This window comes from Hypanus sabinus, unplaced genomic scaffold, assembly GCF_030144855.1.
Source record: "Hypanus sabinus isolate sHypSab1 unplaced genomic scaffold, sHypSab1.hap1 scaffold_353, whole genome shotgun sequence".
NCBI classification, from domain to species: Eukaryota; Metazoa; Chordata; class Chondrichthyes; order Myliobatiformes; family Dasyatidae; genus Hypanus; species Hypanus sabinus.
In genome coordinates this window covers 18,182-30,061 of record NW_026781254.1, presented here as the reverse complement: position 1 = coordinate 30,061, position 11,880 = coordinate 18,182, and the positions used below count along the sequence as shown (strand labels likewise).

General features: G+C 48.4%; 1 non-coding gene across 1 annotated transcript; it reads right to left on the bottom strand.

Annotated features, from left to right (window-relative positions):
* Window positions 1-332: 332 nt before the first annotated feature.
* Window positions 333-405, bottom strand: trnav-cac (transfer RNA valine (anticodon CAC)). The gene has a single exon. It is a non-coding gene; the product is annotated as a tRNA-Val (tRNA).
* Window positions 406-11,880: the final 11,475 nt, after the last annotated feature.

The window sequence follows — 11,880 nt, the reverse complement described above, 5'->3', positions numbered from 1 at the left end:
ACATTTGAGATGTGAGCTCCGTTGAAACCACAGTGCATCCTCATGCGACAATACATGACAATAGGTTTGAAGGCTAATTCTCCCGTTACGCAGTGTACGTTATCCACGAACCTCCTTAGGTTTAAATCCGTTTATATTCGACTGGAAATTATATATAATTTCTACTAATTCTTCTTTCTTTAAGTTACCTTTGCCAGGTTTGAAATACAATGCGCTACTGCTAGAAAAGCAAATGTTCATTATATTTACACCTGGATGCCCATGACAGTAAACTTGAACACAAACTGAAAAGTTGTATCTCAAGTTCATTTGAAGCAATGAAACCCAAACAATGTTTCTGCCCAGGATTGAACTGGGGACCTTTCGCGTGTGAAGCGAATGTGATAACCACTACACCACAGAAACCGTGCAAAGCGCTCAGTGCTTTGCGCTCTTGAGCAATGACCCGAGGCTCCCCCTCCCCGCCCTGCTCTGAAGTACAGCAATAAGAACAAAACATTGCCCACTGTTACTTTCCGTTTTCAGTAACACGTATTAAATAGTTTAGGACTTTATTCCCTAGAATATGGGTATAGGTAGAGTGTTACAAAGACGTGGCTGTGGAACAAACCTAAGTGCTGAACACGGGCGAGGAATGGGTGACAAGGCAGTGTTTACCCGGGGTCTTGGTTTCAGTACAGAATTCAGAAACGATGCTCGACTTAGAACTGATGGTCCTAAGAACCATGGGGTGAGGTTACTCAAACACGAGTCAACCAACGATCTGGCAGCTCCTTGTTGTGGTCACAGGATTTTTACACTGCATTTGCTGATGGAAAGCAGGTGTTCGTAGTTATTGGAACCTGGGAATGATTGGGAACTAAACGAGGTGATTGAGGCACAATTCCTGAGGAACATAGCCATGTAGGCGATTGCCAGAAGAGATCTAGACAGAACCCCCCCCCACCCCCCGCCAACAGGAGCCTCCCGCCGATCCTCCAGGCCTGTCTGGATGGTTCCGATTAGAGTCCTGGATGACGGAAGTGTCTCGGGGAAAGTAACGGGGGAACCAGGAACTCTCTTCAGGACCGTACCTTTCCAAGTCCACCAGGTATTGGAGACACCTGCCCCGACGGCGCACATCAGTAGTCGTCGTTCAGTGTATGCCGGATTGTTGTCGATGAGACGGACAGGTGGGGGAGTCTCAGCCGGGGGACACATGGGGCTGACGGAGACTGGTTTTCACTGAGACACATGAAAAGTTGGGTGAATGCGCATGGACCTTGGCAATTTCAGGCGGACCGCTGTGGGATTGATAACCTTTCCAGCCTTGAATGGTCCCAGGAAGCGGGGGGCGAATTTCCTATGTTCTCTTTTGAGCGGGATGCCCTTGCAGGAAAGCCACACCCTCTGCCCAGGTTGAAAGCTCCGGTGCCGGAGTCCGGTGTCGGTTGGCTGTTTTCTTATGTTGATTTGTTGATCTGAGTTGGGCCGCGCGTGTTTTCTTCCAAATCTTACGGCACCGGTCTATATGGTCCCGAAACGACGGTACCGCAATCTGTTCTTCTTGCGCGGAGAACAGCGGGTGTTGGTACCCAAGGGATCACTGGAACGGAAACCTCCCAATGGCAGAGCTCACCATAGAGTTGTGGGCGTACTCAACCCACGGGAGGTGATGGCTCCAGATCTTGGTTGATCCTTTCCGTCTGCCCGTTCGACTGGGGGTGGAAGCCGGATGACAGGCTGGCCGATGCACCTAAGGCCTGACAGAAGGCCTTCCATAGCTGCGAGATGAACTGGGGACCTCGATCGGAGACGATGTCCGCGGGGATTCGTGGAGGCGGAAGACGTGGCGGACGAGAAGATCTACGGTTTCTTTAGAGGAAGGGAGTTCAGGGAGGGCCACAAAGCGCAACGCCTTGGAGAATCGGTCTACCACAATGAAGACAGCTGTGTTTCCGTGGGAGGGGGGTCGACCGGTGAAGAGGTCTAGGGCGATGTGTGACCAGGGACGACCAGGAACAGCTAGAGGACGAAGAAGACCCGCGGGTCGTCGATGAGAGTCCTTTCCTCGGGCACAGATGGAACAAGCCGAGACATAGGAATGGGTGCCCCCTCCGTGGACGGCACCCAAAAGTGCTTCCTCAGGAGAGCCAGGGTCCGATCACTCCCGGGGTAGCAGGTGAACCGGGTGTGTGCCCCCATTGGAGAACCTGAGGCCTGACGGAGACCGGCACGTACAGGCGATCGCCGGGTCCGTTACCAGGGTCCGATCACTCCCGGGGTGGCAGGTGAACCGGGATGTGTGACCCCATTGGAGAACCTGAGACCCGATGGTGACCGGCACGTACAGGCGATCGCCGGGTCCGTTACCAGGTTCCGATCACTCCCGGGGTGGCAGGTGAACCGGGTGTGTGCCCCCATTGGAGAACCTGAGGCCTGACGGAGACGGGCACGTACAGGCGATCGCCGGGTCCGTTACCAGGGTCCGATCACTCCCGGGGTAGCAGGGGACCGGGATGTGTGCCCCCATTGGAGAACCTGAGACCTGACGGAGACCGGCACGTACAGGCGATCGCCGGGTCCGTTACCAGGGTCCGATCACTCCCGGGGTGGCAGGTGAACCGGGATGTGTGACCCCATTGGAGAACCTGAGGCCTGACGGAGACCGGCACGTACAGGCGATCGCCGGTTGCATTCCCTGGGTCGGGTTCGTCCCGCTGGGCTTCCTTTACCTTAGCCTCGATCTCCCAAGTGAGGGTGGCCTCACGCAGGATGGTGGGAGGATCGTCTCGGGAATGGAGGTGTCATCCTTGGAGTCATGCTGGCGGGATAGCGCGTCCGGCTTCCCGATCTTGGATCCTGGACAGTACGTGAGGGTAAACTTGAACCGCCCAAAGAACAATGGCCAACGGGACTGGCGGGAGTTCAATCGGTTGACGGTCAGAATATGCCCCAGGGTCTTATGATCAGACACTCTCGCAGAATAAAGAAAGCAGGGACCATAACTGTCCTCCACCCCGTCACTCGCAGAAATAGAAACAGGGACGATAATAGTCCTCGACCCTGTTACTGGCAGAAAAGAACGGCGACCCAAGTCTGGAGCGGGCCAGTGGATTGGAAAGGGGCACTAGCATGGCTGAGATAAAATCCACAATGGCTGGTGCTTTACGGGTTAATTGGAATAGTGCATCCTAAATAAGAATAAATATTGGAAAGGGCGGATGAGGCAACCATGGCTGATACTAGAAAGTAAAGACAGCATAAAGCCAAAAGTGAGGGTTTATAATGTAGCAAGCATTAGAGGGAATCCGGAGGTTTGGGACGCTTTTAAAACTGGCCAATACTGGAGAAAATACCTTTGTTCAGGCATATGAATATTAAAAGGGACGCGAGTGTGGGTATCAGAAAGCTGGAAAATGACGCGGAAGAAGCAGTAATGGGGGGAAAAGAAAAGGGACGGACTGAATGAATATTTTGCGCCAGGCTGCTCTGTGGAAGACTCCAGCATAATGGCAGGCAGCGAGAAACACGTGTCAGAGGGCATCAGTGAGAGTGGATGTTATCACCTGGAGAAGGTGCCTGTGAAGCTGAAAGGACAGAAGTTAGATGTCATCGGGACCAGTTGGACTACACACAAGGGTTCTGGAAGTGGTAACTGACGAGATTCTGTAGGCACTCCTTCACGTATCAATATATATATATATATATACAACAGTTCCATAGCAAAGAAAGCCCAGCAGCGTCTCTACGGTCTGCGAAGGCTGAGGAAAGTCCATTTCCCACACCCCCATCCTCATCACATTCTACAGGGGTTGTATTGAGAGCATCCTGAGCAGCTGCATCACTGCCTGGTACGGAACCTGCACCATTCATGATTCCAAGACCCTGCAGCGGATAGTGAGGTCAGCTGAGAAGATTATCGGGGTCTCTCTTCCCGCCATTACAGACATTTATACTACACGCTGCATCCACAAAGGAACCAGCATTATGAAGGACCACAAGCACCGCTCCTACAAACTTTTCTCCCTCCTGCCGTTTGGGAAAAAGGTACCGGAGCATTCGGGCTCTCGCGACCAGACGATGTAACAGTTTCTTCCCCCCCCCCCACCAAGCTATCAGACTCCTCAATACACAGAGCCTGGACTGACACCTTACTGCCCTATTGTCTTGTTTATTATTTATTGTAATGCCTGTACTGTTTTGTGTACTTCATGCTGTCCTGGGTAGGTCTGTAGTCTCGTGTAGTTCTATTCTGTGTTGCTTTTTACGTAGTTCACTCCAGTTTTTTGTACTGTGTTATGTAACACCATGGTCCTCAAAAAGTAGTCTCATTTTTACTATGTACTGTACCAGCAGTTATGGTCGAAATGAAAATAAAAGTGACTTGATATTCGAGAATAGATGCTGATGACTGGAGAATTATGACTGTCACTCCACTCTGAAAGAAGGAAGTTAGGCTGAAGAAAGGACAATAAAAGAAAGGTAGCCTGACTTGAACGTGATAGATAACTCAAAAGATTCCAAGCAGTTTGAAGATCAAAGACAGTTGAGGAGAAAGGGAGGAGATTTGTCAAATAGATCATCGTGTGATCATCGGTGATGCACTTTGGAAGAAAGGATAAAAAGTCTCTAAATGGGGAAGGTTTTCTGAAATCAGAGGTGCAAAGTGAACTTGTGCAATATTCCCTGAATGTTTACTTCCAGGCTTAGTCAGCGGTAAAGGAAGGCAAATGCAATTTTAAAATTCGGTTCAGGAGGGGTAGAATATATAACAACAATGTAATGTTGACATATGTCCGTCATTATAAACCTGATTCTGATCCCGACCTTTATCCCCAACAATGGAAATCTCCTTCAGTTACGATACTGACGGCAGTGTTATCGCTCCACATTCACGTTCTGATATAACTGTGTTGGAACAAATTCCAAAGCTGTCGAATTATACTATTTGTATTGGAATGATGAATCACCTTTTCCATTACCGAAAGTAAGTACAACCATGACTTCAGTTGTAGTGCTACAGTGGGTGCAATGAACATTAATGGAGCTGCGATGGCCGAGTGGTTAAGGCGTTGGACTTGAAATCCAATGGGGATTTTCCGCGCCATGTTCGAATCCTGTTTGCAGCGCTCAAACTGCAGCGCCAGGGAATAGAAACCTCACTGCCAATAAAAATTTAACATCCTGGCTGCTGTCTGTGTTCATTTGACAACTACGTACCAGCCGGCAGATTTATAGATTTTTACACTCATTGTGCAACTTTCATTTCTATTACGACTCTGACCAATCCCCCTCTGGGCAGCATAAACGCTTTGTAGTTTGCAGCTTTACCGACTTGTAAAACTAAAAGAATCAAATGCAGAGAACGGATATTTCAGCGTCAGTGTAAAGAAGTGGACTTCATCCTTTTACTGAAGTGGGCAGCACGGTCTCTGAACGTGAAAAGCTTTCGCCGGTTTCATATCCCTCATTGTACAGACTCCCCATTGCTCTTTTGTCCAGCGAGCGACCCCGCCTATTGCCATAGACAAATCGGTTCGCTGACCTTCCGTCAAAATCACCCTCGCCAATTGTCACTGAGCGGTGTAATTGTCCGATATCAACAAATCTCGTCAAATGACGTGCAACCTACCTAGCACCCATTCGTGTATGCAGATGTCAATCCACCGTGTTATCCAGTTGGGGAAAGGGTTTCACCAAGTGTTGTTCCCTCCCACAGACTCTGACTGCTTCTGCATCCACAAAATCCCGTCAATACCGAGCAAAACTCAGTACAATGTCCCATTATATAACATTATTATCAATATGTTTCTGATCGAAGCTGGGGGCGCTGTCAGGGCGTTGAAATAAAGGCGGGCGACAGAAGTTTATCTCCTCTCATCTGGGGGGACGGTAGAAGATTTGGTGGAGGTGACCTGCCGACTTTTGACCGGCAACTGCTGTATGGCGGGGGGGGGGGGGGATTGAGAAAAAGTCTCGGCCAGCCTGATCTCATTGAATGCCAAGGCTGGCTGAAAAGAACTAGACACTTCCCTTCATTCTGTTGTCTGTCTGTTTAAAGAAAAGGAATAAACAGCCTTTCTTGGGCCTGGATGCTCTCCCGTGGATATAATAGTTCGCAATCTATGACATCAGTTTGCCTGAGGAATCATTTCCAAGCCTGAAACTGGCACAAGATTGATATCCATCTTTTGTTAATGACGCAGAATTGTACAATATATGCGTTGCGTACTGTCTGTCTTTTCGAGCCTGCAATGATGCTGCAAGTGTTTCATTGTACCTGTCCCTCACCGTCCCTGTGCACACGGCGATAAACCCGACTGGACCTGACAATACTCACTGCGATTTGAGCAGAGATGACCCCGTGCAGATGAGTCAAGATGATGTCGCAAACTGAGTGAGTAGGACCAGAGTCCAATATGGGAAATGTATGGTCACCCTCTTCTACAGACAGACAGCATCTCTGAGTGGATTGAGTTGCAGTGAGGAGTGAAGATCAAACCTACATTGTATCGATTGCAAGTTATTGTCTGTAAGACCTCGCACAGTTATTTCGAGCTTTATTGAGACAGCACCTGCGCTATTTTTCACAATGTCATGTTCTGCTCATATATTTTGAGATTTTATTGTGCTGAATCAGGCGGATGAAGGTTAAGCATCGACAGGAATCGGGTTGTTGTGGAAGCAAGTTAATACACAAAATAATTTAAAATAAACACATTAAATTGCAGCAGGCAATATCTTAATTCCCTGATCGGGAATCGAACCCCACCGCGGCGGTGAGAACGCCGAATCCTAACCACTAAACCACCAGGAAAGCTGATAAGGTTCTGACTACATCAGTAGACAACTATCAAACCACCAAAATATGAAACAAAACCTATAGCTGAATAATAATGAATAAATGTGATAAATATTGTCACGAATCTACTGCTCAGCACTTTGCAGACCGCGTGTTCACCCAATGCTTCAGGTTAAGAAACACTCTGGGCTCTGAATGAATCAGTGGGAAACACTCGTTCTCCAGTGTCATTATAAAGATGGTAACATTACGATTCTCTTATAAGCCCTGGGTAATTTTTGTTTCTGTTCAGTACTCTGCCCTCCGATTCCCGCGACATTGTTGCCGATACATCTGGTGTCTGGTTCCTCACCCTCCGCCTGGGTGGAGGTAGGAGAAAGAAAACCAGACGTTCAGAATGCCCGAAATATGGTCTGTGGGTGGAATGGTAGGCTTTCCTGATCGTGCTCTAACCGTGGTCGAGTGTGCGGGAGCCGCTGGTACTGAGGATGATGTGCTGATGACAAATAAGACGAGAATTTCTTACATAAGCCTGATAGAAACCCCGCAATGATTTGAAAGTCCTCAGGATAGGCAGTTCCTTGTCTGCTGGTCGCGTCACTCAGTACATGGTTTGCTTGCTTAACATCTGCTCTGACGGTATGTGAAGTGCCGTCCGGATCAATGAGGAGAACCTCTCGGTAAGCAGCACCGACAGAACTCAATCATTGGATGTTGTGATTGGGGGAACAAGAGTGCGGCAAGACCGCTATGTACGGAGAGCATGAGGAGTTAGTCATGAAACAACACCCCCGTTCCACCCCTCACCCCTTCACACCTCCCACACCCAGCACCACAATACATCTTATCTTCTCCGAACAGTGGATCGAGAATCCTTCCGGCTGTTCCACCGAACTGAGCCATGTCTCCATGAAACAGAGAAGACAGCAGTCCCTCATTTCCCTCCGAAACTGCAATGTTGCGCTGACGTAATGCATCTTGTTTTCAAGTCATTGGCCTTTGGCTAAGAAGATGCCGGTAGAGGATGCTTCATAGCCCGGCGATTTAGTCTGGCTTGAAGTCTTCCGATCCGACCTCTTTTCCGGCAATGTTAATGGCTGACCTTCGCTGATCGCTGAAAGGTGCCGCACCTGCATTCCCGAGAGTCAAGTCCACCTGGTCCTTCAGCAGCCCGTTAAACTGCTGAGTAATTTAGACAGATCAACAGTACGTTTCTTAAAGGGAAATTAGGGGCTTCAGATTGCAGCGACAGTGGTTCAAAATAAATACATCCAGACATTTTGCGATCTGTCGGCAATACATCGCGTGTATTGCCAGTGCCATCGTGGATATTTGGATTTATAAACAACTCTCAAAGTCACTAAAACCTTATCAATAATGTAGACATCCCTCTCTTACTTTTGCCTACAAAATGCATCACCTCGCAGATCATGGTTAAATACGATATGTCTTTGATCTGTACAGCAAATGGAAGAAAGATGTATAAATGCAGGTCGTTGAGTCTAACAGCGTTGGTGGAAGAGTTACAGGAGGGGATGCGGGTGTTGGGATCTGTCAGCATTTAGACAGGCAGAGGCTAATTTGAGGTAATCAGGTGGTTCCTAAGTTTGTAAATGACATCAGTATGAGTGGTGTCTTGGACAATGAAGCGGATAGACCAACTTAGAAAGTGGTCAAGGATTGGCAGGTGGAATTTAATTTGAAAAAATGTAGCACTTTGTAAAGTTAAGGCAGGGCAGTTCTTGCATAGTTTCATGAGAATATTTCTTTGAGCACTCGATTATTATATTAGGATGGTTTGTGTAAGCTAAGAGATTTCTCCTTGCTGCATAGGACGCCGAGGGATGACATTCACCACGGTTACAGATAGACGTCAATATGTTTGTTGTGATGTGTCTAGGGTGATAGTATAGTGGGTGATGTTTGTGGCTTTCACTTTCGGCGAAGAGAAAAGGAGAGCTGAACGTGTAATTCTCTCCCTGCCAGCGCATAGCCTCTCCGACAGAAAGCCTCATATAGTGTCTACTCGCTGGCGACGCAGGCAAACTGAATTACTTTTGGACGCAGGCTGAACTACAAAGGGCAGGGAGGACGTCTGGCTCCTGTACACGTAGCTCACAGGACCACCGGTGCGTGGACGCGTCCTGGTGCTCGTGTACAGATCCCTATGGGCAGCATCGGGAGAGACGAACGCTATGGGATTATCACGGACAGCAAATCCGGAATGGAGCTCCTTACCGGCTGAACGTCACAGAGCGCCCTTCCGGCAATATCCCCTCACGCTTATCTGGTTTGAACTCCATTTGCGACTTCTCAGCCCAGTTTTGCATCTTATCAATGTCCCATTGTAATTTCTGACAGCCCCCCACACTATCCACAGCACACCCAACCTTTGTGTCCTCATCAAATTTACTAACCCATCCCTCCACTTCCTCATCCAGGTCATTTATAAAAATCACAAAGACTTGGGGTCCCAGAACAGATCACTGAGGCACTCCACTGGTCACCGGCCTCCATACAGAATCTGACCCGTCTACTACCACACTTTGCCTTCAGTGGGCAAGCCAGTTCTGGATCCACAAAGCAATGCCCCTTTGGATCCAATGTCTCCTTACTTTCTCAATAAGCCGTGCACGGTGTACCTTATCAAAGGCCTTGCTGAAATCCATATACATTACATCTACTGCTCTACCTTCATCAATGTGTTTAGTCACATCCTCAAAAAAATCAATCAGGCTTGTAAGGCACGACCTGCCTTTGACCAAGCCATGCTGACTATTCCTAATGATATTATGCCTTTCCAAATGTCAATAAATACTGCCTCTTAGGATCTTTTCCATCAGCTTACCAACTACTGAATTAAGCCTCACTGGTCTACAATTTCCTGGGCTATTTCTACTCCCTTTCCTGAATAAGGGAAGAACATCTGGCAACCCTCCAATCCTCCGGAACCTCTCCTGTCCCCATTGATGATGCAATGGGACGGTATGATCCCGAGATTAAAGGGATTACGTGTGAGAAGCGTTTGATTAAATGTGGGTGCATATTATTGACAACTATAGAATATTGAAAGACTGCGAGAGTATGGATGTGGTGGGAATAATTCACATAGTGGAGGGAGTCTAGGACCAGACGGCACTGCCTCAGAATACAAGGGCGCCCCTTTAGAAGAAAGATAAAGATAAAATTCTGCTATCTAGGGAACTCATTGCTATGGACGGCAGTAAAGGCGGAACAATTGTTTTTTTTATATAGCAAAATTTTCTGATCAGTCAGTGTGTCACAGGCAGAAGGCGGGAAAATGGGGATTGAGGGAAATAATGAAGCAGCACAAGCAACATAAAAGGAGTCAATAGCCCCCCCCCCCCCAAAGTTTCAGCAAAAATCATCATCGCCCACCACCCACCATGTAAGCAATGGCAATGTCCGTAAAGATAGATGTGCTCAATGGTGGGAGAGCTTCACCGGACATGTACTGGGCCAAACACACCACAGTCTGTAGGAACTTACGTTCAATGACATTGATGTTCCCATACCGAGCCATGAGGCAGCCAGTCGATACACTCGGTATCACATTTACAGAAATGTGTCAAGTTTCCAGCTGTCCTGCCGATCTCCGCAAACTCCGACGAAACCAAAGGCGCCGCCGAGCTTCCTTCGCATTTGCACTTGTGATGGGTCCGGGGAAAACCCTCGGAATTAGGAACACCCGGGGATTTAAAGTTGCTCACCCTCACTGATCCTCCGATGAGGACTGGCTCTTGGACCTCTGGTTACTTCTCCCGTTGCTTCGCTTGCATTGAGTGGGACGTTCACGGGTGGGGTGGAAGCTGGAGGCGAAGTGGTTGACATTGTCGAGCTCAGTGTGAATGCAGGAAGCGGCAGCAATACATTGGTCGACGCAGTTGGGGTGAGTTACCAGGGAAAGTGTGGTACATTGGTTTGGTAGATTGATTTACTTAGGCAACGAAAAGGGAGACATATATGGGACACATGCGGGTGTCCATAACTACCCATTGAATTTGGAGTAAGCGGGAGGAGCAGAAAGAGAAACTGTTGAGGTGAGGACCGGTTCTGCCAGACGGAGGATGGTGATGATAGAGGGATGCTGGTTGGTTGTGTACTTTAGAAATGTGGAGAGTTTTAACGCCCTCTTGATGAGGGACTGGAAATCCATGGAGAAAATGCGACGGTCGGGGCCAGGGAGTCGAAAGTTTGTGAGTTGATCGAGAGCACAAAAAGCTTCGCGAATGTAGGTGGGAAGGGGCTGAATTATGGAGCATAGTTTGGACTGGAGCTGGAAGAACACAGGATAGTGGGGCAGGAACTGGCAGAGACAATGGGCCTAACCAGACATTTAGGCTTATGAATCAAGTAGAAGGTCGAAGGCGGACAGTTCAGGGCAATGGAAACACGAGTTATCCACAGTGAATGGAGGTTCTCCGGAGTTGATGATGTCACTGATAATGCCGGATGCAGTTCTCTGAAGATCCGGTGTCGGGATTCTTCGAGGTGTATGCATCATGATAGGTGTGAAAGTTTCCGCCTAGTCTCAGCCAGTTGGAGGTCAGTCCGCCACTCCAAAACAGCAGCACTTTGTCAGCAGGTTGGATGGTAACTTTGGGACCGGTGCTGAAAGATTAGAGGGCAGTAAATTCAGTGGGGGTAAGGTTCGAGAAGCAGTGAAGTTTCCTAATGTTGAGGCGGTTGATGTCTGCTCGGGAATTAGTGATGAAGACATCCCACAGCAGGCAGATAACCAGCGTGCTGTGTCCGAGAGGACGAGGGTTGGAACCAGAAGAAATCACCCTCAGTGCTGTGTGGTGAATTATTGCCGATAAGATCTGCTCTGAGACGGAGCTGAATGTGAAATTAATTTTGCCTTCCCAGCAGCAGCTCCTCCTGAAGATCTGAGAAGCTCCAGCAAATTGTTTACGTGTCGGCAGAAATACTACACAGACTAGACACTTAAAATTATATGTTGCGTAGAACGAAGACGATGCATTACGTTTTCCCCGGGGGTGGAGTATTCCGATTAATCCCCACGCGGATAATCATACTGCAGGGAGTGAACAGAATCCGCCAGTTTGTCAAAA